The sequence below is a fragment of the Moschus berezovskii genome, chromosome 15 (assembly GCF_049115385.1).
Source record: "Moschus berezovskii isolate FMDL1 chromosome 15, NW_MosBer_1.0, whole genome shotgun sequence".
In the NCBI taxonomy this organism is placed as follows: domain Eukaryota; kingdom Metazoa; phylum Chordata; class Mammalia; order Artiodactyla; family Moschidae; genus Moschus; species Moschus berezovskii.
The window spans coordinates 13598873-13626533 of NC_142474.1; the positions used below are offsets into that span (position 1 = coordinate 13598873).

At 45.9% G+C, this 27661-nt stretch overlaps 1 protein-coding gene and 1 pseudogene across 3 annotated transcripts in view; one reads left to right on the forward strand and one right to left on the reverse strand.

The window, feature by feature from the left end:
• Nucleotides 1–17352, reverse strand: part of LOC129554895 (uncharacterized) — a 24065-nt pseudogene extending 6713 nt beyond the window's left edge.
• Nucleotides 1–27661, forward strand: part of ZHX3 (zinc fingers and homeoboxes 3) — a 131430-nt gene that overhangs the window by 2591 nt on the left and 101178 nt on the right. The window contains exon 1 of one of the 3 annotated variants that reach the window (XM_055437412.2): nucleotides 17519–17730. The exons of 1 other annotated variant lie outside the window; for it this stretch is intronic. The gene's annotated coding sequence lies outside the window, so the exon portion shown is untranslated. Of the gene's footprint in view, nucleotides 1–17518; nucleotides 17731–18015; nucleotides 18156–27661 lie in introns of those variants that run through there. One more of the 3 variants, XM_055437402.2, reaches the window with a different exon arrangement.

Sequence of the window (27661 nt, forward strand, 5' to 3'; positions counted from 1 at the left end):
TAATCCCAATCTCCTAATTTATCCCTTCCCTCCTTTTCCCCTTTGGTAACCATAAGTTTGTTTTCTATGTCTGTAAGTCTGTTTTGGGTTTATAAATAAGTTCATTTGTATGACTGTTTTAGATTCCACGTGTAAGTGATATATAATATTAATATTTGTCTGTCTAACTGACTTCACTTAGCATGGTAATCTGGAGGTCCATCTATGTTGCTGAAATTGGCAATATTTCATTCTTTTCTATGGCTGAGTAATATTCCATATAAACATACACACCACATATTTATCCATTCATTTGCTGATGGACACTTAGGTTGCTCCCATGTCTTGGCTAAAATAGGCTGCTATGAATACTGGGATGCATGTATCTTTTCAAATTAGAGTTTTCACCTTATCTGGATATATGCCCAGGAATGGGATTGCTGGATAGCTCTATCCAACAATATCTATTGCTGGATAGCTCTATCTAATGGAAACTCTAGTTTTAGTTTTTAAAGGAACCGCTATACTGTTTTTAAGAGTGACTGCGCCAGTTTAAATTCCCACCAGCAGTATATGAGGGGTCCCTTTTCTCCACACCCTCTCCAGCATTTATTATTTGTAGACTTTTTGATAATGGTGTGATGTGATACCTCTTTGTAGTTTTGATTTGCATTTCTCTAATAATTAGCGATGTGAAGGATCTTTTCATGTGCCTATTGGCTCTGTGTGTGTCTTCTTTGGAGAAATGTCTATTTAGGTCTCCTGACCATTTAAAAAATTTTTTTATTGAGTTGTATGAGCTGTTTGTATATTTTGGAAATTAAGCCCTGCATCATTTGCAAATATTTTCTCCAGTCCGTAGGTTGTTAGACATGATTCTTAAACTGTGGTCCCTGAGACAGCAGCTGCAGTACCATGCACACTGTCAGGCCCTACTCCAGACCTACTGAATCCGAAACTCTGAGGCTGGGACCCAGCAATCTGTATTTTAATCAGCTCCCTTCAGCCACACCAAAGTGTTTCTGATGCTTGTTCTAGTTTGCGACTTGCTGCTCTAAGAGATGAAGTAACTACAGGAACCTCTCATTCAGGCAGAGGTTGAGAGGATGGTAGAGGACCCCCAGGCAGGGTGTTTATGATCATTCTGAGCATCGTGCCTGGGCTAGGCTCTGGAAATGCTGCAGCGACCCAGCAGTCCTTGTTGGGAGGAGGGGGAAGAAAGAAGGGAAAGAAGCAGAACTGACAGGCAGTCAGGCAGTTATGATGGATGGCAGCAGGATGGGAGGGTCAAGGAAAGCTTTCCTTAAGCAGACATCTAAGTCTCAAAAATCAGTTGGAATTAGTTAGATATAAAGGGTGGGAGGGCTTCTCAGGTGGCTCAGTGGTAAAGAATCCGCCTCCCAATGCAAGAGAGGAGGGTTCCATCCCTGCGTTGGGAAGATCCCCTGGAGAAGGAAAACGGCAACCCACTCCATTAATCTTGCCAGGGAAATCCCATGGACAGAGGAGCCTGGCAGGGCTATAGTCCATGGGGTCGCAAAGAATGGGACAGGACTTAGTGACTAAACAACAACCAAAGGGTGGGAATACTATTCCAAGTGTACTGACTAGTTTGTAGAAAGGCCATGCAGATGTACCTGGGGACAGTTCAGTCTTGATGACGGAAGGTGAAACAGCTGAGTAGGGGGCAGGGGAGGAATCAGATTGTGTGTGGTGGGGGGAGGGGAGGAAGTGGGAGGCGAAGTCCTCCGCTTTCAAAGCAAAGGAGGGAGCTTTAGGGGCTTCCCTGATGGCTAAGATGGTAAAGCGTCTGCCTGCAACGCAGAAGACCGGGGTTCGATCCCTGGATTGGCAAGATCCCCTGGAGAGGGAAACGGCAACCCACTCCAGTACTCTTGCCTGGAAAATTCCGTGGATGGAGGAGCGTGGTAGGCTACAGTCCATGCGGTTGCAAAGAGTTGGACACGATTGAGCAACTTCAGTTCAGTTCAGTTCAGTCGCTCAGTCGTGTCCGACTCTGCGCGACCCCATGAATCACAGCACGCCAGGCCTCCCTGTCCATCACCAACTCCCGGACTGTGAAGAAGGCTGATCGCCGAAGAACTGATGCTTTTGAACTGTGGTGTTGGAGAAGATTCTTGAGAGTCCCTTGGACTGCAAGGAGATCCAACCAGTCCATTCTAAAGGAGATCAATCCTGGGTGTTCATTGGAAGGACTGATGCTAAAGCTGAAACTCCAATACTTTGGCCACCTCATGCGACGAGTTGACTCACTGGAAAAGACTCTGATGCTGGGAAAGGTTGGGGGCGGGAGGAGACAGGGGACGACAGAGAATGAGATGGCTGGATGGCATCACCGACTCTGTGGACATGAGTTTGAGTGGACTCCGGGAGTTGGTGATGGACAGGGAGGCCTGGATGTGAGCAACTTCACTTAATGGCAATTGAGAAAAAGCCCTCTGGCTTCCGTGTGGAGCGGGCACTAGAGAAGATAGTTGGGGAGGGGGCGAGCAGAGACCCAAGGGTGTCAGGCCTTCCCTATCGCCCCTAGACCCAGCCGCTTCTGACCTTCAAGGCAGTTGCAGAGATTCAGACCCCAATCACAGTTTTGGGCAGGTGGCGGTTCCAAGGCCCGAGTTGCGGCATCCGAGGCCAAGGGGTGGGGCTGGGGAGGGAACTGCCCCCGCCGTCTTCCGCTACTGGCCCGCCCCGATGGCCCCGCCCCGCCGCCGGCCCCGCCCCGTGGTCCCGCCCCACGGCCGGCCCCGCCCCGTGGTCCCGCCCCGCCCCCGGCCCCGCCCCGGCCCCGCCTCTCCCCAGCTGCTGGCTGGAGGAAGCCAGGCTCTGGGCTGCGATCCTGGGTTGCTCTTCCTTTCCTTGTTTCCTTTCCCTGCCGATGTGGCTGAGGCTGCGGGGCTCCTGGGGCCTCTCCTCCCAGACTTTCAGGGACAGGCTCTGGATGTGGTCAGGGATCCCTAGGCTGGAGGGCAGGAGACTTCCGTTGCTGTCCCCTATTCCTGCCAACCAGGCTGTGGGTGGGAGCTGAGCACTGTCCCAGCCTGGCCAGGTTGCCTGGCAATGTGGGCTCTGGCTGGGCAGTTTCCGGCTCCAGCTGTCCTTCCCAGAAAAACGTCAGTTTGACTGAACCCTTTTGAAACCTGTTTGGGATTTCTAGTCGAGGGAAGAACACTGAAAGATCATTAACCACCTGTGAAGGGGAGCTTTCTGTGTGTTCTGAAACCTCCGCAGAACTTAGCAGCTATCCTATGCGCTGAACCTTCAGCAAAGGGACCTCTTATTCTTCCTCTTTTTACTTAGATGTACTTTCTGGCCCCGTTCTCCTCCATCTGGTATCCAGACTCATGTCTCACTATGCTTTGCAATTCAAGGAGGGTCTCAAAAGGATGGGCTTCCCCGGTGGCTCAGCAGTGGTTTGATCCCTTGAGTTGGGAAGATCCCTTGGAGGAGGGCATGGCAACCCATTCCAGTATTCTTGCCTGGAGAATCTCAAGGACAGAGGAGCCTGGTGGGCTACCGTTCACAGGGTCGCAAAGAGTTGGACATGACTGAAGTGACTGAGCATGCACACACGCTAGAATGGATGCTCAATATTTTTAAATTTTGTTCAGAAATAGAATAAGAGATGTTAAAAAATACTGTTTAGGGCTCCCCTGGTGGCTCAATGGTAAAGAATCCGTATCTCAATGCAGGGGACACAGGTTTGATCCCTGATCTGGGGAGATCCCACATGCAGAACAACTAAGCCCATGTACCACAACTACTGAACCTGCACTCTAGTGCCCATAAGCTGCAACTACTGATCCCATGTACCTCAAGTACAGAAGGCTGCACCCCAGATCCTGTGCTCCACAACAAGAGAAGCCACAGCACTGCAACTAGGGAGTAGCTCCCGCTCGCTGCAACTAGACAAAGTCAGTGCAGCAACAAAGACCCAGCTCAGCCAAAAATAAGTAAGTAAAAAATTTGTAAAAACATTGTTGAGAGATCAGTTAATGATAGGCCTTGAATTGTACAGGGATGGAGTATATGCAGGAGAGTCAGGGACAGCGTCAGTAGGTTGAAGTGGTGGATGGAGCCATGAATAGTGGAGAAAGTGAGTGCTAGGAGGTGGCCCATCTGGCCTTGAATATGGGGTAAAACCACAGGTACTGAGGAGCCATTGATGGTTGTTGAGCAGGAGAGGGACACAATATTGCTGTCACTGTACCAGTGTAAATGTTATATGCCCCATAGGGTCCTGCTCGATTACATCAACAAATCATCATCATTGGGCTTCCTAAAAGAAAAGCAGTATGTATTCCTGAGTTGAAAGTCATCACTTTTGCCTTATGCATAATTTTTTCTACCTGTTTAGTATCTTTGGTGGGGCTTCCCAGGTGGTGCAAATAAAATCCACCTGCCAGTGCAGGAGACACAAGAGACGCAGGTTCAATCCCTGGATTGGGAAGATCCCCTGGAGGAGGGCACAGCAACCCATTCCAGTATTCTTAGCTGGAGAACCCCATGGACAGAGGAGCCTGGAGGGCTACAGTCCATACGGTCGCCAGGACTGATGTGACCGCACATGCACATGTCTCTGCCAAGCTCCCTGCTGGTGTGAAATACTGAATTCCAGATTTTGAAAATTTATTTAGGGGCAAGAGAATTAAAATTGGGGCTTCCCTGGTGGCTTGGATGGTAAAGAATCTGCCTGCAATTCAGGAGACCCAGGTTTGATCTCTGGGTCGGTAAGGTCCCTAGAGAAGGGAATGGTCACCCACTCCAGTATTCTTGGAGAATTCCATGGACAGAGGAGCCTGGCTGGATGACAGTCCATGGGTTTGCAAAGAGTCAGATACGACTGAGTGACAAACACTTTCTAACACAAAAGAACTAAAGAGGAAGGAGCAAGAAGAAAAGAGATGATACAGGTAGCAATGGGATAGGGTGGAAGAGAGAAGACTATCATGGATTTTCCTGGGGTCCCCACCCAGTCAGTTTTCCAAGGAGCTTGAGGAGCAGCCGGGAGTGAATGTGGGCTGCATGCCACATTTCTGACCTTGGTGCCACGTATTACAATATCAGGGGCTGGGGGGCCACGTGGCAGAACCCATTGAGTCATGGGACGCACAGCCACACTGCTTCGTAAAGCTTGGTGTGAGGAGTATTTTTGTATTTTACAGCCCAGCTGTCTGTGTAATGACTTCCTTCCCTCGGCCTTGTTCACTGAGGTGTCCCTGGGCGACCAGCTGAGTCACCACATTCCTTGCAGCTTAAAACACTGGCCCAAGCACAGGGGCCTGGCTCCTTCATGTAGGTGGGACCTTTGAAGTCTGCTGGAGAGTGTGGAAACACAGGCTACAGAACTCCCATCTCTCACCTGTACCTCTCCCCCAAAACGTGATTTAAAAAGCAAGTGAAAATAGAAAGTTCATCTGTTAAACACTATGGAATGGCCACAGCCTGAAAAACAATTATTTATCAGCAACCATGAAGTCATATAGGACTTACCCTATTGCCCAGCAGGTAAAGAATCTGCCCGCAACTCGAGACACAGGAGACGTGGGGTCAATCCCTGGGTCGGGAAGATCCCTTGGAGGAGGAAATGGCAACCCAGTCCAGTACTCTTGCCTGGGAAATCCCATGGACAGAGGAGCCTGGTGGGCTGCAGTCCAAAGGTTTGCAAAGAGTCAGACATGACTGAGTGACTAAGCACACAGCAAATGAAGTCAATGTCAAATAGAATGCAGGGAAGTGAGGAGACGAGGGGTGACCAAGAACTGACACCCCTGCCCTCTGTCCTGTTGCAGCATGAAGGGTCCGAAATCCAAGTGAAGAGACTGGGAACTCTCATGTCCTGCTGGAATAGAATGGAAACTTGCTCAGCTCTTCCGTAAAATAAACAATAAGCATGTAGTTTTCAGTAAAAATAAGGATACATTGGCAGAAAGTTCAGCAATCTTACTCCTTGAAATATGTTTTAAAGGAAGCTTGGTCAGGTATATAAGAAGACAAGGCAGAGATTATTTATGATAGCCTTGTTCATGGCATAGGTGAGTGGGAAGCAAAAATGAGTTAATAAACTGTGGTAGAGGCTGACCTTGGAATTCTACACAGCACTGAGAAACTATGTGTCAGGTGTACATACACAGCATGGATGGAACTTATAGTGTTAAGTGGGGGAAATCAGTAAAGGAGATTTAAGGCATAATACTTTCCTAGCCTTACTGAGGTATGACTGATGTATAGTAAACCACGTGTATTTAAAGAGTACGATTTGAGTTTTGACATGTGTAGATACCCATGAAACCATTACCACTATCAAGCTAATGAATATATCCATCTCCTGGCCAAGTGTGGAGTAGATCTATATGTATTAAAATGAACAGATGTTGAATACCTATTAAGATAGGAAAAAAGTTCAGCAGTGTGTGCAATATAAACCCATAGTTAAAACAAAAAATGTGTAGGTACCCTGAAAAATCTGGAATAATATATACCAAGATAAGCTATTTGTTATCGTTGCTTAGTCACTTAGTCATGTTCGACTTTTTGCAACCCCCATGGGCTGTAGCCCACTAGGTTCCTCTATGTAATTCTCCAGGCAAAAATACTGGAGTGGGTTGCCATTTCCTTCTCCAGGAGATCTTCCAACCTAGGGATCGAACCTGGGTCTTCTGTACTGTAGGCCAATTCTTTACCATCTGAGCCACCAGGGCAGCCCCTGGTGGTTATTATAGGTTTTATATAAAGGTCACCATTAAGTGTTTGTTCTTTGGTGTCTGGCTTCTTTCACTGCATGTGATTTATTAGAGTCTTCCATGTTGCTGTGTGAAGCCGTAGTTCATTCACTTTTAGTGCAGCATATAGCAGCATTCCATTGGGTGACTATACCAAAATTTATTTATCCCTTCAAGTACTAATTGACATTTGAGTCGTTTCCAGTTTAGGGCTACTACAAATAATGCTGTTGTGAGCATTTTGGTACATGTCTGCTGCTCTACCTTAGCATGTATTATAGTGCGGTTCCACATCATTTACATCTATAATCTTGTTATTTCTCTTCTATTTAGCCTGCCTGGATTTTGCTCCTATTTGCCTTTTTTTCTCCTTTTCGATCAGCCAAGTGTTTTTGATTATTGCATTTTGTCTTCTGTATTAGATTTTTTTAAGTGTCTTAAAACATACACAACCCAAAATTTACCATTATAACTATGTTTAAATGTGCAGTTCACTAGTTTTAAGTACATTCACATTTTTGTGCAGCCAATCTCCAGAACCATTTTCATCTTGCAGAACTGATACGCCCCATCCATTATGAAATCGTTTCCCATTCATCCCTTTGCTGCTTCCCCATTCTACTTTCTATCCCTGTGTATTTCACCATTCTAGGTATTTCATACAAACAGAGTCATGTAGTATTTGTCTTTTTGTGACTGGCTTAGTTTCTTTTTAAAAAAAATTATTTTTGACTGTGCTGGGTCTTTGTTGCTGCACGCGCTTTTCTCTGGCTCACTGCATCATTGACTCAATGGACATGAGTTTTGAGCAAACTCCGGGAGACAGTGAAGGACAGGGAAGCCTGGCATCCTGCAGTCCATGGTGTTGCATGGAGTCAGACATGACTGAGCAACTGAACAACAAATCATGGAAGCCAAATAATAATTAAAATTATTTATTGTATCATTATGCACATTGATGGAAAGCATTATTCCCACCATAAGATTATTTACATCCATTTATTTAGCTAGGAACACTAGCTTGAAGAGGTACTGATATATTCTATTTGAAATTGTTTCTCTAGAGCAAACCATTGTCTTACAGTTGGAGCATGTTGAAGAAGAAATTGTTTTCTCATAAGCTTTTTTTATTCTTTTGAGTCTCAATCACTGAATTCAAGGGACTTAGAATCCCGGTGTCCTGATGAATACGTTAAAATCAAGCATTCTATTTGTATTCTGATGATATTCTTAGATCCATATGAATGTTGGTTGGTTTGTGAAGCTCATATTTCTCCCACCGGTACTGTGACATTTGAAGAGCATTTGTTGTGAAAGTTTCACACCAGTTTTCACACCACTGTGCTTCCTGTCACATTTTCTTCCTTTATTGTTCTTTTGCTCTTGTTCACCTGTCTGCTGCCTTCTGCTGCCTGAGAACTTGTTTGGTTGACAGACTACATCTTCTTGCCATGCATTGGTATATTCCCGCCAGGTATCTAAGTCACCTGATTCAGGAGACTGGTGAATAAAAGGCACGTGGTGTGTAGCTGCTAATCTATTAGAGAAACCTGTGCCCACTGGGATGCCAGAGTCTAATGGTTCTGTCTTCTGAATGATTTCCTGAGTGTTCCTTTTAGTGGATGTCATGTCCTTAAAATAGTCAAGTCCAGTTGTTCTAAAGCTTTTTGCTGTGTTGTCACATTCCCATTTCCTCCTTCAGTCTTTGCACATACCTGTGGGTGCCTCTTCATCCCAGAACCCTTCCACATCTGTCTGCTAAAGAGCTGATGAATAATCAACTCTAGTTGGCAGAGTTATTTGATCTTCCCTTAATTTCTGTCCTCTGCCAGATCTGCATACTAATCTCTTTGGGAATGAGAATACTGTTGCTGGGTGGGTTTGTACTTTAGATAATCAAAACTGTGATGATGGCCCTGGTGGGGATCAAAACTGGCCCCTTCCTCTCCCCATCTTCCCAGCAGAGGCTCCAGTCAAATTGCTCTTTAATTAATATATTAAACCAGTTTGATATGTCTTTGGTTTTTTTATGGTTTCATTGTGATGTGTGTAGATGGAGATTGATTTTTATTTATACTGATTTGAACTTTTAAAAATTTATTTATTTTAATTGGAGGAGAATTGCTTTACAATACTGTGTAGTTCTGATTTGAATTTATTTGGCTTACCTATGACTAGATATCTTTCATAAGTTCTAGAGAATCCTCAGACATTATCTTTTCAAATATTGCTTCTATCTCATCCTTTCTCTTTTTCCTGTAGAAACAATCTTAAGGTTAGAATGATGTAAATTTTTTCCAAAGAGTTTAATATTTTTTTTTCTACTAACCCCTTGAAGTGCTTACGGTTCAGGATCCCTTTAATCTGTATTCATAGTTTCACATTATCTAGACAACTCAGATGACTTGAAGCCAGGCTGCATCTGTGAAAGGAATGGATCACTTCTAGTTCACATCTTAAAGTTCTTCAGGATCCTAGATTAAAGTGTAAAGAGTTTTGTTGGCTGGGAACTTGCATATCACACTGAGGAGTCTAAGAAGGGGTGGGCAGTTGTGGATTTGTCAAATCTGATTGATCAGAGGCAGCATTTTGTTAATATTTTTTAATTGAAGTATAGCTGATTTACAATCTGTTAATTTCTGCTGTATGGCAAAGTGATTCAGCTGTACATATACATATGTATGTTTCTTTTAGAAATATTCTAAAATATTCTAGAAAATATTCTAAAATATTCTAGAAAATATTCTTTTCTATTATGGTTTATCATAGGATATTGACTATCCTTTGATATACAGTAGGACCTTGTTGTTTATCCATTCTATATTTAAAAGCTTACATCTGCTAACCCAACCTCCCACTCCATCCCTCTCCTAAGTCCTCCCCCTGGGCAACCACCAGTCTGTTCTCTATGTCTGTTTTTCTATTTCTATTTCATAGGTTCATTTGTGTCATATTTTAGATTCTACAGATAAGTGATATCATACATAGTATTTGTCTAGTATGATAATCTCTAGTTGCATCCATGTTGCTGCAAATGGCATTATATCATTCTTTTTTATGGCCGAGTAGTATTCCATTGTACATATGTACCATATCTTATCTGTTCCTCTGTTGATGGATATTTAGGTTGTTTCCATGTCTTGACTATTGTGAATAGTGCTGCTATGAACATAGGGGTGCATGCATCTTTTCAAATAATAGTTTTGTCTGGAGGTATGCCCAGGAGTGGGATTGCTTGATCATATGGTAATTCTATTTTTAGTTTTCTGAGGGACTTCCATACTGTTCTCCACAGTGGCTGTACCAATTTACATTAAAGGGCAGCTTGTTGAATCCTAGTGCTGTGGCCTGTTGTGGGAAAAGGAAGAAGGCAGGCTGGGCTAGACTAGGGCTAGGGAAACACAACCAGCCACAGAGATGGGTGGTCATGGCCGAGGTAGACTAACGCACCAGGTCTACCAGGTGAGGAGGGGAGGTGAGAAGCCAGGACTGTAGAGAAGCTGCGGATGTGACTAGGGTGGCACTGTAATCCGAGGCCTCTGTTCACCGGGGCCAGAAGCAAGTTTTCTTCAGTGATTCTGGGTAGCTTGGCTGGCCAGTGTCTCCTCCTGGCCAACCAGCACCACGTGTATAGCCTGGGCTGGGTCTGGGCGCTCTGGACAGCTTCATTATTGTTCTGTCTACATCCATTGTGAGCCCTCCATTCTGAACTGCACCCAGCAGGTTGTCCTTTATTGAAGTGTTTATTGACGGGTTCCTAGAATGCAGCTCAAATTATTACCACCACCTTCAAGGCCCTGCATGATCTGACTGGCCCCTGTCCACCTCTGCAGCCTGACCTCCTCCCTCTATCCGTCTCATTGTCTATATGCCTTCTTCCTCTTTGTTTAAACCACCATGCACCGTGGATAGCTGCAGGGTCTATGCATGAGCAGTTCCCTCTACAGGGAGCACACCTCTCCGATATTCTCCTACTGTGATGGGCTAAATGTGTATGTACCTGCAAAATTCATATGTCGAAGCCCTAACTCCCAGTGTGGCAATACTGGGAGTAAGGAAATAATTAAAGTTGGATGAGATCATGAGAGTGGGATCCTGATCCAGGACGGTTAGTGTCCTTGTAAGAAGAGATACCAGAAAGTTCACTCTCCTTCTCTCTCCGTGCTCGTATATGAGGACACAGCAAGAAAGCAGCCACGTGCTAGTCAGGAAGAGAGTCCTCACCAGAAACTGCATGTGCTGGAAACTTGATCTTGGGATTCCAGCCTCAAGAATTTGAAGAATATTACTTTCTGCTGTTTTAAGTCATCTAGTCAAAGGTATTTTGTTATGGCAGCCCGAGCACACCAATACATCTAGTTTAATTAGATCTCACACCAACTATTTCCCTAAACGTTTTTTTTTGCCATATTGGGTCTTAGTTGCTGGGCACAGGCTAGGACTTAGTTTGCCCTGGGCATGTGGGACCTTAGTTCTCCAACCAGAGATTGAACCTACATCTACAACATCGGCTGGTGGATTCACTGAACCACCAGGGACCTCTCGCTCTAAGTGTCTTTGATCCAAAGTCTCCTATTTCTGGGATCTTGTGGTACTAGGCACCATGTAAGATTTCTATTTTTGATTATTTGACCAAACCAGTGTCCCCTGCATTGCAAGGAGGATTCTTAACCACTGGACCAGGGAAGCACCATAGTTCATTTCATAGTTAATCCTTCTCTTGCATTTAAAAAGTCTGGAATTTAAAAATCCCAGATGCATTCCCATCCCCCAGAGGCAGCTAGTGTAGTGTGTAAGTAAGTAGGATTTAAACCCAGAACTCCCGAGTTTGAATCTTGTCTTCCCCACTTATTTGCTGTATGAGCTGGAGTAACTGACTTAACTGATTTGATTATCTTTGATTATTTGATCAACGTTGACATCAGTTCAGTTCAGTTCAGTCGCTCAGTCGTGTCCGACTCTCCGCGACCCCATGAATCACAGCACGCCAGGCCTCCCTGTCCATCACCAACTCCCGGAGTACACTCAAACTCATGTCCACAGAGTCGGTGATGCCATCCAGCCATCTCATTCTCCGTCATCCCCTTCTCCTCCCGCCCCCAACCTTTCCCAGCATCAGAGTCTTTTCCAGTGAGTCAACTCGTCGCATGAGGTGGCCAAAGTATTGCAGTTTCAGCTTTAGCATCAGTCCCTCCAATGACCATCCAGGATTGATCTCCTTTAGATGGACTGGTTGGATCTCCTTGCAGTACAAGGGACTCTCAAGAGTCTTCTCCAACACCACAGTTCCAAAGCATCGATTCTTCGGCGATCAGCCTTCTTCACAGTCCAACTCTCACATCCATACATGACCACGGGAAAAACCATTGCCTTGACTAGACGGACCTTGGTTGGCAAAGTAATGTCTCATACTAGACTGTAAATTCCATGAAGGTTTCTAGTTTTATCCAAAGCTACACACCTAGAACCCAGTACACAGCCAAGTACGTAATAGGTACACAGTACATATTTACTGGGAAAGAGAGTGGTGGGGAACAGACAATGCCTAAGGTTGGGAGGGTTTTATGAACATTCAAGTTCATCTCTGGTCCAGCAGCACCCCTTTAGCCCTCTCTACTGACAAAGCCTAACATTGTGCCACTGACAAAAGAGACATGTTAGCAGAATTCAGCTCCAGCATCACAAAGCATGGCAAGGAAGGGTAGATTGCAAGGAAGGATGGATTTAGAACAGAGAGACAATAAATTGGCACAACTGGATTCAGAACTTTACTTAAAACTATGGATGGGACTTTCTTTTTAACCTTTGAGTTCTCATCATGCATCACACACCATGTTAATAGCAACACGTAGATTATCTCATCCAGTTCTCACAAAAACATTAGGGGGTTAAGTCAGTTACTCGAGCTCATACAGCAAATAAGTGGGGAAGACAAGATTCAAACTCAGGAGTTCTGGGTTTAAATCCTACTTACTTACACACTACACTAGCTGCCTCTGGGGGATGGGAATGCATCTGGGATTTTTAAATTCCAGACTTTTTAAAGGCAAGAGAAGGATTTACTATGAAATGAACTATGGGGCTTCCCTGGTGGTCCAGTGGTTAAGAATCCTCCTTGCAATGCAGGGGACACTGGTTTGATTCCTGGTCCAGGAAGATCCCACCTGCCACAGGGCAAATAAGCCTGTGCACCACAGCTACTGAGCCTGCGCTCCACAATAAGAGAAGCCACTGCAACGAGAAGCCCGCGAGCTGCAACTCAGGAGCAGTCCCTGCTCACACAGCTAAAGAAAGCCCGCATGCAGCAATGAAGACCCGGGACAACTAAAGATAAATCAACTGAATTTTATTTTTTTTAAAGAAACGAACCATGTACTATTGATTAAGCTAAAGGGGTCTCTCACTACCCTGGTTCTATAGAATTCTCTTCCTTCTAAACCTCAGTTCATGGCTAGTTACTGCCTTCTCTGTGCTGTGAGGCACTGTGATAACCTCATTCTTGACAAGCAGCCGGCATAGTAATCACCGAGAATGTTTTACCTTCTCTTCCTTCTATTGTTTACAGCTCAGACTCCCGCTTGTGAAACTGTGGCACTGGCTACTGCTCAGAGCTGTGCAGTGAATGTAGCATTCGAATAGCCATCGTTAGAATGCTTTTGGTTTCAACTAATAAAAAAAAATCCAGCTCAAGTTAGAATCAGTAATAGAGGGAATGCATTGATTTATGTGACTTGATTGGTAAGTGGGATTCAGGTAAGCTTTGGTTGGCGTTTCAACACTCTTCCTCTTCAGTTCTTTCCACTTTTCCTGAGTTCATGGATTGGCTTCATCTTTAGCCTGGCTGTTCTCATTGTACTAGAATAGCTGAAATGGTTCCTTACTGACACCCAGGGAGGGAGTGAAGGCTTTTACCCAATTGTTGTGAAGAGGTAAATATTGAGTACTGATAGATGTAATCCTGGGTAAAAGGTCTGTCTTTGCAGCAATCAGTACAAGGTATATTGTGCGATGGACTGTAGTCCGTCAGGCTCCTCTGTCCATGGGGATTTTCCAGGCAAGATTACTGGAGTGGGTTGCCATTTCCTTCTCCAGGGAATCTTCTCAACCCAGGGATCGAACGTGCGTCTCTTGAATACTCCTATATTGGCAGGGGGGTTCTTTACCACTAACACCACCTGGGAAGACCAACAGTCAATTGAATTGAAGCTCCACACTTGCATGTGGGAGATGCGGGTCCAGCCCCCCCAAACTACCTCAGGACTGTACAGTGGGAAGTGCAGTAGACTGGATGTTAGGAAGATGCATCTGTCAGGGTAGGCTAGGTTTTGCTTTGGTAACACACAAGCCCTGGCCTTGCTTTTCAAACAGGCAAGGTTTGTTTCTTGTTCATACTACATGTCTGCTTGGGTCATTATGCTGTGTTTTCTCACTCCAGGACCCAGACTGATGGAGCTGTCACCTCCTCAAGCATGGTCTATGGCTGTGGCTGAGGGAAAGAGAGCATAAAAAACTGCTTTCTAGCTCTTAAAGTTTAGGCTGAGAGTGATGTGCTTCTACTTGCAATGTATGGACCAAAACAAGTCCCACGGCCACTCCTGACTCCAAGCTGTGAGGAAGTATAATCCTATCATGTGCTTGGGAAACAAACCAGAATTATCTGGTGACGTAACATTAATGTCAACTATCACAAAGGGCTTGTGGAGACCACCCCAGCTTTTCCCTACTTTTTACTGGGAAAAAAAACTTGGATTGCTACATTTTAAAAAAAGAGATCTTCATACTGTGCAGAAATTAGGTGTTTTCCTGATTTCTGATCAAATGTCTCTGTTCAGTTCAGTTCAGTCGCTCAGTCATGTCTGACTCTCCTACTTTTTACTGGGAAAAAAAACTTGGATTGCTACATTTTAAAAAAAGAGATCTTCATACTGTGCAGAAATTAGGTGTTTTCCTGATTTCTGATCAAATGTCTCTGTTCAGTTCAGTTCAGTCGCTCAGTCATGTCTGACTCTCCGCGACCCCATGAATCACAGCACGCCAGGCCTCCCTGTCTATCACCAACTCCTGGAGTTCACTCAAACTCATGTCCATAGAGTCAGTGATGCCATCCAGCCATCTCATTCTCTGTCATCCCCTTCTCCTCCTGCCCCCAATCTTTCCCAGCATCAGAGTCTTTTCCAGTGAGTCAACTCGTCGCATGAGGTGGCCAAAGTATTGCAGTTTCAGCTTTAGCATCAGTCCTTCCAATGAACACCCAGGATTGATCTCCTTTAGAATGGACTGGTTGGATCTCCTTGCAGTACAAGGGACTCTCAAGAGTCTTCTCCAACACCACAGTTCAAAAGCATCAATTCTTCGGCGATCAGCTTTCTTCACAGTCCAACTCTCACATCCATACATGACCATGGGAAAAACCATAGCCTTGACTAGACGGAACTTTGTTGGCAAAGTAATGTCTCTGCTCTTTACTATCAAAGTTGGTCATAACTTCATTCCAAGGAGTAAGCGTCTTTTAATTTCATGGCTGCAATCAGCATCTGCAGTGATTTTGGAGCCCAAAAAAATAAAGTCTGACACTGTTTCCATGTCTCTGTTATTTTGCCATTAAGCAGAATCAATGGATCTGTGAGGGACTTAAGACACCTTCTCAACTCAAAATAACACCCTTTTCATGGTCTTGATCAACACAAGTGGATTCCTACTGAAACTCATGACTTGTAAGCTGACCCCGATTGTTCTGGTGGAGGGAGACACCTGACTCAAATTAGGCCAGTTAGGGCCTCTCTTCTGGGATTTTGGAATTGGAATGATCAGGGATTTACATGTCTCTCATGTCTCTCTGGATCACTGGAAGTGGTTGGGAGATAGATTTCCCATTGGAAGCAGAGGAAACAAGTCTTCAAGAGTCTTACTGGCAACTCTTGCTATGCTTCCATTTCATCCAAAAGCGCAGCTGGGTTCTTGCTGCTGGCCTAAGAATCCACTCCCACTTCCCCCTGTCCCCACTTCCAAAAGCTTTAAGATCAGTTCCCCTCTTGTTTTTCTTAAACTGGGTTGATGGGTTACTGGTAACTTGCAGCCAGAAAACTCCTAATCGATACATGTGACACAAAGAAGTCACAGGTGTAGCCCATTCCAGTAAAATAGAGGTCAGGTTGTAGTTCTATTGCATCAGCTGTATTTCTGGCAACTTTTCTGCTTGAGATAGTTCATCTGAATGGGAGTGAGTGCAGGTGACATTATTATATGGATCAACTGGAATTCACTTAAAACTTTTTTTTTAAAGGAAAATGATTTGTCTCTTTGGGTAAACATTATTTGCCACATACCTCCCAACACAGATATTACGTGCACACTCTTTCCTCTGCCTGAGGTCCTGTCCTCTTCAACTCTGTAGACCCAGCCTCAGTGTCACCTCTGCTGGGAAGCCTTTCCATGTTCTCCTATATAGAACAAGTGATGTTCTTCTCTTTGCTTTCCAAAGTGTTGACACGTACATCTAGTGTTACATATTTTCTTCCAGAAGTGTTTCTTTCCACATCTGGCTCCTCTGAAATATCAAGTTCCTCGATGGTTGGGAGAGTGCCTTGTTTATCTCTGCTTCCCATAGTGTTGGGTTGGAACAGATGCTCAGAAAAGTTTGTTGACTAAATGGGAGTTTTAAATGAGAGGACTATAACCCACGTACAGTCATCCCTCAGTATCTGTAGGGGGCTGGTTCCAGCATCTGTTGTGGATACCAATACCCATGGATGATCAAGCCGCATAGTGGGCCCTCCATACTCCTGGTTCTGCATCGTGGGATTCAACCAGCCATGGATCGTATAATATGGTGGTTTGTCAGCTTTGCTTACTGGACACCAGGCACTGTGCAGAAAGCTGCCCGTGTGCTGTCATTTAATCCTCTCAGTCATTTCTACTGGCTTGATTATTGATATTTTCATTGCTCTTTTATGGATGAGAGATTAAATAGCAAAGTCACTCAGCCAATTATTAATCTGCTGTATATGGCAGATGTGAGATTCCAACTCTGGAGAGTGCTCACTGTTTATTGACCCCTAGATTCTAAAGGTGGGGACCACTTTCTGAGCATATTTGCTACAGACTTGGGACTCCATAACAAAAAAGGTGCCTGGGACGTGTGACAAAAACTCAGAAAAGGGGTCACCTTTACCCCAGGTGTCACAGGTTACACAACAGAAGCTGTGGAAAAAGAGCTTTACTGTACCTGAGGGGGCTGACTGATGTGCTTGAAAGTTCTCAAGTACCTTAAGATTTAACGGAAAGCAGTCATCAGAAGTCGTCCTTCTTGTTAAGAAACAGAGGAGAGAAAAAAAAAAAAACTGCTGTAAAGTTTTGGTGGGATAAAAGGAAAACTAACTCCCAGGCGATGCTTGTTGGGAAATACTGGACTGAGGAGAGAGCCGCGGCTCAAGGTCAGGGTTCCCAATCCAGCTAGCATCCTTTTCAAAGTGCAGCCTGGCGTGGCCTTTCTTTGGTGGTTCTCTAGAAAGCCTAGGACACGGGGTACAAAAGCTGGGAACCTCCGGGGATGCAGCATCCGCCCCCGGTCCCCGCTCCTCCCCTGCCGGGTCAAGCCTCCGCGCCGAGAAAAGCGGGAGCGACGCCCGCGCATGCGCCCGGGATACGGGCCTCTCTCTGCGACGTCAGGGGGCTTGCGCCCGCACGAAAGCCCCGCCCCTCCAGGCGCCAGAGGCGACTTGGGCGGGGGGCCTCGGGCCACGCCCCCAGCCGAGCCGAGCGGGGCCGAGCGGAGCCGAGCGCCTCCGAGTGCGGCCGGGCCGAGCCGAGCGGCCCGGAGTCGGTTGGTGCAGCTGCGTCCCCGCCGCCCAGCCGTCCGCGGCTCCGGCGTCGCCGCCGCCGCCGCCGCCGCGGCCTCCGCCTCCGCGCGGTCTGCGTCGGCCGGCGGCCGGCCGCCCGCCAGCCGGGAGGGAGGCCTGGAGCGCGCGGAGAGCGGCCCGGCCGCGGGCGCCGCCGCCGCCACCGCTGCCAGGTGAGCGCCCGCCTCGGCCCGCCGACCCCGTGCGCCCCCGCGGCTGTCATTCCCCGTGTGCGTGTGTGTGTCTGTCTGCCCGCCTGTCAGCGCCCCGTGTCTGCGCGCGCGCCTCCCGCCACGCCTGGCCCCCGGCCCGGCCCGCAGCGTCGCCACCCCCGCCCGCTGCCCCGGGTCTTTCTGTCAGCCGCCAGCACCCCCGGGCCGGGAGGCTCCGCCCCTTCCCCCCGAGGCCCCGCCCCGCCCCATCTGTCATCACCCGCCCCCTCCCCCCCCACCTCGCTCCCGGCTCGGGCGCCCTGCAGGCGTGAGGGTGCCGCTGCTCCCTGGGGGTCCGAGCAGCCCCCCCGTGGCCGCGCGGCTGCAGCTGGAGGATCGCGGCGGGGCGGTGGGGGTGTCCGCAGAACCCGCCGGACCATGCGAGGGTGCGTGTCGGTGTGAGCGCAGTGTGTGCGCCCTGGAGCCGGGAGGGGAGCGCGGCGGGGTCGGGGCGGGGGGCGGCCTGATCGACGTGGGGCGGGAGATGCCAGAAGACCGAGAGCCACTTGCCCCAGCGCCCGCGGGTCCTCTGCGTCCTGCGGGGACGGGGCAACCCCGGGCCTCTGGTCCGCTCTGCCGGGGAGGCAGCTGGACCGGGACTCGAGCCACTTGGGGTTACGGTAGAGTTCTCCATCCTGGGGCCGGCCCCCCCCCCCCACCTGCCCACGCGAAGGCAGCGGAGCTGGGCTTGGGCACCCCGGATGTCGCGAGGGGCACGTGAGCGGAGTTTGGGGGCTTGTGAAACCCTGCGGGTTTGGGATTTCCATTCAGAGACGCCTGTCGGAAGTGATTGAGGGCTGGGTGGGATGTGGAGCTTAGGTGGAAAGTGTTTTGAGAGCTTGAGTCATTTTGAGTTGCGTGGTTTGCATTTCTGAGCAGTGATTGCCCTGGGCTTGTGCCCTGTGAGAAATTGTTGTGTGTTGTAGGGGTTGGTCGGGGGGTGGGGGTGGTGCTCGTGTAGACGAGGATTGAGGGCACACTTCTTTCTGTTTTTATCTGTGTCATGTGGACGTATAGTATATTTATTCATGAGACCTTCGTACAGCCTCAGTTTTAAAAAGGGTTACAATAGTTTCCATTTACGGATTCTCTTGTATGCTGTTATCTTGATGTGCTTTATTTGCAGTAACTTCGTATTGCGATATTTCAAAACTAAGAGAAAACGCGTCCTAAAACAATTGGTATTTTGCCGGATAATTCTCAACCACGGGGAAAGAGCCAAGAGCGCACTTCATTAGCTGGAACAACTTATTCGGGCTTAATTTGTTTCTAAGAGTCACACAGTGGAAAAATCCAGAAGCGGCATAGTAGTAGAGGAGTGTTAGGAAATTAATGAAAAGAACCCTTCTGTTGCTGCCTTGGAAAGATGGTATCAAAGTTGGTGTAGAGCACAGTGCTTCTATGTAATGATAAACATATTAACCAGGTTGGTTTTGTGACCTTGATATGTGGCTTGGTGCTTGATTTGTGTAGTGCTTTGTAACAGGGAAACATTGCATGGGAAGCAGGGTAATTTAGGGAGAAAATGGTCCTCTTTTTTTGGGTCATATTTAAGTAAGATTTCACACCAGGGCATTCTGCTGGTGGAGGTGAGTCTTTAAATTTTCTACGATGACATCAAAAATTACAAAAGTAACTCATGTTTAAGGCAGAAAACTAGAAGAAAAAAAAAACTAAGAAAAGCTTAAGAAAAAAGCCGTCATCCCACAAACCATAGGAAACCACACTTTCCTATTTATCCCTTTAGTTTTTTGTTCCCATATGTAAGTATGTTTTTTCTTACAGAAGTGCTACTGTACTGTAAAATTGTGGTTATGATCTGCTTGTTAACACTTACAAATAGATTGTGAGCAGTATGTCTTACTTTTGTAAGAACTTGTTCCTTTTCTGATCCTTTTAAAAAAGAGATTAGAATTTTTGCTTGCAGTGCTCCAGCAGTTTCCCATCTTAAAGTCCCTGCCGTGGCCTATGAGGCTGCCTCCCTGTCCTCACTTCCAGCCTTGCCTGACAGATCTCTTTGCTATTGTCTAAAAACTTCAAGCCAACACCAGCCTCGGTGTCTTTGCATTTGCTCTTGTGTCAGCTTGGAACCCTGTTCCCTGGATACCCTGGTTCTTGCCTCAGGTCTCCACTCTGTGGAAGACTTGCCTCATCTCCCTGTCCTCCTTAATCAACCTTACTTTTTTTTCATGGTACTTACCACTACTTGGTAAATACCAATTTATTTGTTGGTTTACTGTCTCTTTCCCCCCATTAATCTGTGAGTGTGAGGTTTTTTTTCATTGATGTATCTTCAGAGCCCAGAACCTGACACATAATGGGTGCTTAATCAGTATTTGCTGAATGAATGAATGGATGCTCGTTATCCATCCATTCATGAGACCTTCCTGGAAGCCTCCTAGGCTCTTAGATAACCATATCATGAAGTGGGATAACAATCCTTTAAAAGTCAGGATAGGCCTCTCCTTTACATATCTGAGGTGAAGAATTTCATGGTGTGAGGTTTATGGTCTTAAAAAGAATCACAGTCTTGATTTAACTTGCACGATTGAGGGAAGGAAGAAGAGTTTTGGCCACTGTTACTGACTTTTCTTCTTATGCATTATTCCTTATGTTACACTGGAAATCTTTGAAACATTTCAAGTATTCCAGTGGTGTTGACAGCTATGATTTTGGTTTGGTGGTTCTTAGTGATAGTTTTAGCCTCAAGAGCATAATGAGTTTTTTGTGTCAGCAGATACCCAGAGATTATAGCTTTATTGCATTTTCATCTGAGGAGTAGCTGTATTTTCCTGGCAATTCTGTCCTTTTCAACCCCCTGCTTATCAGTTTTTGGATGGTTTAACAGGTAACTTAAGGTTGTTTTTTGTTTTTTTTTAATTTTAAAATAAATCCTTGATCTCTTGAGCCTTTTACGTTTCTCATTTGACTCTTGAACTGTTTGAAAGTACCAGTTTCATCTTTCAGGACAAAATGACATCTGTAGTAAAACATATAATTGCATTTTCATTATAAGGAAGGGGAAATTTGTATAGTGAGGCAGAATTTTTACAGAGTAGAGTGTGAGTATAAGGTTTTTAAAGCCTTGAATTTCAAGCAGGCAATCTCTAATTTTAATGAGTTTTTTAAAAGAATCCTTGCTTTTGCTCTAAAGGAAAAGAATTCCTTTGAACACAATCCAAACCATCAAAAAGTATTTTTTCTGATGCTTCAGATATATTTTGGGGAAGAAATCGTAAATGAAAAATTTTGTTCTTTTAAAGGAAGGCCTAAAGGGAATGTGTTAAGAATTTATTTGTATTTGTTCCACAGGCGTTTATTAAGCACGTCGCTGGGGCAGCTATACAAGCACGTTGTATGGGCTGCATTACCACGTTTAGTTTTAGATTACCTGCTGATTTGTTATTACTTATTCCCTTCTTTCCCTTATCTACCTCCCTTCTCTCATCAGATTCTCTCCCTAAGTGAGCCCATCCGTTCCCAGGACTTTATTACCCTCTGGATGCAGATGACTGCCTGAGTTACACCTCCCGCCCAGACCTTTCTTTGGTTCTGGGTTTCCAGTTTTAGCTCCTGCCTCCCTTCTCTGTCTCCTTGCAGACTCGCAGTGATCTCAAACTTCTCGTGCCAGCGGTTGATCACTCAGCCTCTCCCTCTCAAGCCTCCAGATTTGTATTCCTCATTCTCGATCCCTCTGCCCTCTCTTCTGCCTTCTCCTGCCCCCAGCCTCCCTTTCATCAGCACTGTCCATCCATTCACTGTTTAGCCGGAGATCCGAGAGTCGACCTGGATTTTCCCCCATTCCTCAGCCGACATCTAGTCCCTCAGTGTGGGCTGTCGGCCTGGGCTCCAGGTGCTTCAAGCTCGCCCTTCCCTCGGTGCTCCTCATCCGGCTACCGTCCTCTCTCAGCTGGGTGGCTGCCCCTGCCTGCCGCCTGGTCTCCCAACTTCCACTCCTGCCTTCTCTAACCCATTCTCCCCCTGCAGCCAGCGAGCCTATCAGACCTTGTCCCCTCGAGCGTCCTCTGCCCATTTCAAGGCCTCTTACCGCCCTGAGATCCACGTCCACGCTCAGGTGCCAGCCTCTGCCTCTTCTCCACCCTCCACTCTTCGCTTGCCATGCTCCTGTAAGGTGGAAGTACAGTCGATTCTTCTCAGTGCCAAGTTCTTCTCTTCCGTTAGCGCTTCCCTCTGCCTGCCAGACTCTTCTAGGAGAAGGGCCTTCTCCGACATCTGGGCTCAGTGAAAATGTCCCTTCTCAGAGGGGTCCCTTCCCTGATCACCCCTTTACAGCAGCTTCCTCCTCATTGTCCCCCTCTCAGTACACATGCATTTCCTGCTTAGCATGTCACCAGAATTCCAGGTATTTCATCCAGATGTTTGTTTCCTTCTTTATGGTCCATTCCCCCAATAGACTGCAAGACCAAGAGGGCAGGGACAGCCTTGGCCTATTTATGGTCCAGTCTTGGCCCCGTCTCTGTGTAGATTTCACTAGCCACAGGTCCCGGATACCTTTTGAATGATAAAGTGATTGTAACAGCCAACCTTTTTTGAAATTATGTGCCAGGTCCGTGGTTAAGTGTGTTCACACATTATTTCTCAACCTCTGGGAGAAGCTACTAAGGTGGTGATGGTTATTACTTATCATTTTTTGTTGTTGTTTTGAGACAATTGAGCTTAGAGAAGTAACTTTTGAAGTTACAAAGCTAAGAAAGTGGTGGAGCCAGAATTTGGATCTGTATGGTCTGACTGTAGAATCTTTCCTCTTATTCTTTGCTGCCCTCTGATAAGAATGTAGGAATGAATAAATAAACATTGAACAGTCTGTAAGATTAATATTAGGTGGTTCTTCATGTTTGTGTTTCTGAGCATACACTGGAGCATAAAAAACAATGCTTGTGTTAGGGTTGTGCATTTCCTGGAAACTTTCTGTTAACAAGCCCTATGCTGAAACATATAGATTAGTTTGTGTTCAGGCTGTTGTTTTTTTTTTTAATAAAGATTTAAAATATATTTATTTATTTGGCCATGCTGGGTCTTAGTTGCAGCATGCAGAGAATCTAATTCCCTGACCAGGGATCAGACCCAAGACTGCAGTGCAGAGTTTTAGCCACTAGACCACCAGGGAAGTCCCAGGCTCTATGTTTTTATTTTACCTCTGCCACTTACTAGCTGCAAGCCCTTGGGCAAATTCCTTAACAGCCTGTCTGTTTTTTTGTTTTTCAGCTGTAAATGGAGAAAAATAATATTTCTTATCTCACAGGGTCATTATAAGTAGCTTAATTATACACTAAAAGCAATTAATGTTAGCTATTAATATTATATGGAGAAAAAAGTTAGGAAAAGACTTTTAGCCCCATTAACAAACTAGAGTTGGGTTACGAGTGAGAGACAGACCATAATTAACAGTATTGTTTTACTGACTCTGGTTTTGAGTTTATAAAAGTTATCAGGGAATTAACTCTTTGTCTTAGAATTATAATCGTTCTGTATGCAGCTTTTGTTTGTATTTAGTTAAATGCTTGTAGGTAAGAGAGTTTTATTTTCTTTTTCTTTTTAGACTCCTCCCAATCTTAAGATTCTCAGGGTAGAGGGATCCTTTGAGAGGGTGGATTCCCCACCCCCACCCCCCATTCACGACTATTACAGCTTACTTCGGTAATGATTATCACCAGGGAGCTTGCTTTAAATAACCAAGCAAACAGTAGGCCCAGCACAGGCACGGATGGGCTTGGCAGCCCTTAAGATGGAATATCTGGGCATAGCTGTGTTTTCTGGTGGAACAGCTTATAAGCAAGTGCTAGTCTGATGACTTCCATCATTTCTGTGAAATAGAGGTTCGCTAAGAGTGAGTGGGAAGAAGTCAGAGGAAAAGCAAGGAGACTTGACATACAGTCAAGGTCAGGAAGAGGAAGAGTGAACTTGGGCCGATGCCCGTGACCTCTCAGCAGTGTGCAGGGCTCTGTTGAGGTAAGAGACTGTGGATTGATCAGGGCACTGGTAACATACAGCTGGCTAGTGTCAGGAGCAAATAAGACGTCTAGTTGGACTGAGCCTGGCTGCAGTGAGCTGCAGCAGGACAGTGTAGCGGAGGAACTACACTGTTCCTCCGAGCAGGGAGTTATCAACATAAGCAGGAAAGGGGGTCCCAGCTGGACGTGGAGGAGAAAAGGGCCAGAGGCGTGGGTGAAACGAAGCACTGCGTGTATGGGAGCACTGGAGTAGAGGGACGTGTGAGTGGAAGATCTCAGAGTTGGAGCAGTTAATTACCGCACAGAACAGGCGCCCGGGTTTTGCCGCGGACTTGCATAGCCCAAGTGAAGTGAACTCAGTGAAGGAGGCCAAGTGACTGAGGCTTGAGAGTTGTTTGGGTCATCCCTGTGGTTATCCAAGCCATCAAAAGGATGGTAGGACCTTTGGGGTACAGAGAAGGAAGGCATGTCAAGTCTTGGGTGAATGGCGTACCAGCAATAAGAGGGTTGATGGCCACCCTGGAGGAGCCTCAGAAGACTGGGGCATTTTGCCTGAGAGCAGAGGCAGAGCAGTGACCTGAAAGCTTTGTTGGTTGCGGGGTCTCTCTGGAAGAAGTCAGCCTTGGATCAGGTTCATTGTGCTTCTGAAGGCATCCCGATTTCAAGTGAACAGCATGGGTGACATGTAGTATTGTGTTTCTATATCTGGTCGTGGAAATCATCTGAGGGTCTGCATTAAAAAGTCAGCTTCCAGGGCTCCACTCCAGGCCCACCAAATTAGAATTTCTAGGAGAGGGGACTGAGAATGTATATTTTAACACTCCACTCTCCGCACACATACCTAGTAATTCTTTTTTTCTTTTTATTTAATTGGATAATTGCTTGACAGTGTTGTGTTGGTTTCTGCCGTACATTGCATGAATCAGCCATAAATATACATATGTCTCCTTCTTGAACCTGCCTCCCACTCCCCACCCCATCGCACCCCCTAGGTTGTCACAGAGCACCTGCTTGAACTCCCTGTGCTGTGCAGCAACTTCCCACTAGCTGTGTATTTTGCATACGGTAATATATATAGTTTAGTGCTGCTCTCTCAGTTTGTCCCGCCGTCTCCCCTGGTAATTCTTCATAATCAGGCAGGATTGGGAAAGGCAGCTGTAGTGGATAAGAACACGGGAGGTCAACTGCTTGGGTCTGAAGTAAGGCAGATGAGGGCGAGCCTTAGCCCATGACTCTTAATAGCTTGCCTTTCTAGGTTTAGCTGATGGCAGAGACTCTGAATTAAGAGACCCTCCATTAGAGTCCGTCACCCTGGCTAAAGCAAGAAGAGACAGCTGTTGATGACAGAGACAAAACTCCCTCTACCAAGTCAGACAAAGGATGGCAGTTTGGGGACACTCAGAGAGGAAACAGTCTTGTTTGCCTCCGTGGTCTCTGAATACATTAATCAATCATAATTGCTATCCTGTTCAGCAGGAATAGATCCAATTATGGTTTGATTAGTTCAGAAAGGTTGAGAAGGAAGTAATGCAGTTTAATTTAGAAAGCTTCCATCCTAATCTTGCATGTTTTAGTACTTCAGTTACCAGTAATATTAACTTATGTGACATAGTTCTATTTCTGAGGACACTGGATTAAAAAACCCTTTACTCAATGAAAAGCCAAAAACAATAGCAGTTATTATCCCCAAGGGGTTGCGTACACGACTAGATAGTATCGTTATACCAGAAGGCCTGCCACCCCATGCTCCCAGCTTTTATGAAGAAACTTCTGTTTGTTTCCATGATAAGGACAGGGAGTCATACAGGAGAATAGCTGCTAGAGAGGGAACTTGGGGTTCACCATCCAAGATAATATTTCTTACCTCACAGGATCACTATGAGTAGCGTAATTGCACTCAAAAAGCCAATGCTAGCTATTAATGTTGTGTGGAGAAAAAAAGGAGAAGACTTTTAGCCCCATCAACAAATTAGGGTTTGGTTAAGAGTGGAAGACCATAACTAGCAGTGCTTGTTCCACTGACTCCTGTTTTGTTTATAAAAATGATGAGGAAATTAACTCTTTGGCTTGGGATTTATAATCATTCTGTTGATTCTGACCATCCTGGGCTGACAGCTTAGAACCCCCTACTGCTAGTGAGGAGGGTGTGAGTTTGAGCTGCGTGTTTAGAATATTAAACTGTACTTAGCGCCCGGTTCGTCATAGCCAAACACTGAAAGCTTTGGGAAAACAATGTTGCCCTGCCAGACAGAAGTAGTTGCTTTGGACCTTGAGCTTGAAACTTAACTTGCCGGATCGCGTGCTCTGTTTCTTACTTCCTCGTAGCACTGTCAGTACTGAGGGGCCTGGCTTTCAACCTTGATGAACTGGGCACCAAACGTGGCACAGTGTCTCTGTTATATTCCTGTCACTTTGCACGTCCTTCTGCGTGCTGTCCCATCTCCCTGCTGAACTGCCGGCAGCCATCTGCATGCATGTTTTGAGACCCAGAAAATGTGGCAATAGAGGCTTAATAGTGCCAGCTCCGCCAGAATTTTCTGTTTGCAAGTTGAAATTTTTAAAAAGTAATTCCCTTTTAGGGGAAAAAAAAAGAAAATTCAAACAGGAATTTAGAATATTTTTCCCTTGTAGAAAAACATTTTCTTCTAAAGCTGAGAAATACTGAGCAGAGGCCAAAGAGGGTTAGTGATAGTAAATGTGGTCTCTAATATCACACTTTTCCTGTCCTTCAGAGCTCAGGACCCCCGAAGGTCTGCTGTGTTATGGTACCCTTGACAGCATCTGAATCACTTAAAGAGTATTTCAGTTTGTGAAGTGTTTGTATTCTTGTTGAACTAGGCACTTTGGGGTTAAAAAAAAAAGTCACTGGTCTCCAGGAACACTTTTTTTTAAGTTAGACAAGGTGCATTTAAGTCTCTAACCTAAAGTAGATCGTGCATTGTGCTGCAAAGCAGGTATAATCAAAATGTGGGTTCCCAGACAAAAGAGAGGTTATTTCTGGTGGTGGGTGGAGTTGGCAAGAGGGGGTTGCAGGATACTTTCAGGTAAGATTTGTCATCAGACTGGATCTTGAAGGTTGGGGAGAATTTTGAACTCTTCTTGATATTCTGTGTTTACTAAGGCATCGTTTATTTTAGCAAGACTATAGAAATATTTTGGTGCTTAATGAATTAGCTTTCAGTTATCTAAATGACTCACTCATCCAGCATGCCTCACGCCTTAATTACTTTGCATACCTTGTCTCCCTAAGTAACATATGAAGTATTAAGGAATGTGTGATGGTGAAAGGCTTTTATGGAAGCCCTTAAAGATAATCTTGGGATCATAGTGGATATCTCAGATCCCTGAAGAAATGGAAACATTGTGCTGTGGTGGTGAGTAGGAAATCAGAATTGCAGTGGAAGGCGCATGTTTGGGTGTGTCATCTAGGAACTGGGGGAAGATGGCACTCTTGGGACGTTGGTGAAGACCCGATAGGGAAGGCATAGTCTGAGGGTTACGAGGCTTCTTTTTGTTTTAATGACTTTTTAAAGAGTCATTTATGTTTTCATTTTTGTCCTCACTGGGTCTTCATTGCTGCGTGCGGGTTCTCTCTGGTTGCAGAGAGTGGGGACTACCCTCCGCCGGGGTGCTCAGGCTTCTTACAGCGGTGGCTTCCCTCGTTGCAGAGCACAGGCTCTAGAGTGTGCGGGCTTCGGTAGTTGTGGCACATGGGCTTAGTTGCCCTGCAGCACGTTAGATCTTCCCGCATCAGGGATTGAATGTATGTCCCCTGCATTGACAGGTGGACCCTTAACCACTGGACCATCAGGGAAGCCCTCGAGGCCTCTTGAATACCATGGTAAATGGAAGGTGGCCAGCTCCTTCTCGTTCTCCCTTGCTCTAGTGGGACTGAGCACACAGGGTTTTATAGAAAGGCT